This window comes from Propithecus coquereli, unplaced genomic scaffold (genome assembly GCF_000956105.1).
Source record: "Propithecus coquereli isolate 6110/MARCELLA unplaced genomic scaffold, Pcoq_1.0 Scaffold241, whole genome shotgun sequence".
Lineage (NCBI taxonomy): Eukaryota > Metazoa > Chordata > Mammalia > Primates > Indriidae > Propithecus > Propithecus coquereli.
Window position 1 is genome coordinate 2,250,987 of NW_012147964.1, and position 855 is coordinate 2,251,841.

General features: G+C 63.6%; 2 protein-coding genes across 2 annotated transcripts in view; both read left to right on the forward strand.

The window, feature by feature from the left end:
• Positions 1-855, forward strand: part of LRG1 (leucine-rich alpha-2-glycoprotein 1) — a 6,429-nt gene that overhangs the window by 3,833 nt on the left and 1,741 nt on the right. The gene's annotated exons all lie outside the window — the stretch shown is intronic.
• The window catches only part of PLIN5 (perilipin 5), a 10,579-nt gene continuing 10,192 nt past the window's right edge, over positions 469-855 (forward strand). The window contains exon 1 of the mRNA XM_012646226.1: positions 469-499. The gene's annotated coding sequence lies outside the window, so the exon portion shown is untranslated. The remainder of the gene's footprint in view (positions 500-855) is intronic.

Here is an 855-nt window from a genome sequence, read left to right on the forward strand (position 1 = left end):
CAGCCCAGGAGTTGGAGGTTGCTGTGAGCTAGGCTGACGCCACGGCACTCTAGCCCGGGCAAAAAAGTGAGACTCTGTCTCAAAAAAATAAAAAATAAAAAATAAAAAAATCAAAAGAAAGAAAGTCACTGGGGACTTTGCCAAGGTCACTGGGCAAGTCAGTGAGGGCTGTGATCGCCCTCCACTGTCTCCACGGCAACAGCAGTGAGGGGGACAGGTGGCCCGACCTGGCCAAGGAAAGTAGCGCAAGGCTTGGCACCTGGCGGTCCGAGATTGCTATGGCAACCGCAGAATGCTGGGCGAGCCCAAGGGGAGGGCTAGGGGAGCCTGGAGCCACGCCCCCCCTGGACACGCCCCCGAACGGCCTCTCCCCATTGGTGAGTTCCCTGAGGCCCCGCCCCCGAGCAGTTATAAGGCGGGCGCGCCCAGCGAGGGGCGGAGACTTGAGCAGAGTTTGGGGTCTGCGAAGTCACCTGCGTCGGGGGCTGCGCGCTCCCAGGTGAGTGTCCTGCGGGCGGCGTCCAGGAGCGCCCCCCGGCTCGGGATCGGGGACAGCCCCGGATCGGGTGGTGGGGCGAGGGTCTGGCGGCGTGGGAGGGGCACGACGGGCCGGAGCAGGTGGCTGAGACCCTTGGCCCAGTTGGCGCACTCTCAGGACCCAGTTGGGCGGGGACCAGGGCTGAGGGCGCGGGGTGGCAACAGGGGGAAGAAACACAGGCCGCGAGTCTGAGGCCTGAAGTCGAGCTCCCCGGCTCTAACTCTAGCCAGCTGAGTAACCTTGGGCCCAGCATGCACCTCCTGCGTGCCTCAGTTTCCCTGTCTGTCAGACTAACTGTGGGGCTCATCAGGATTCTG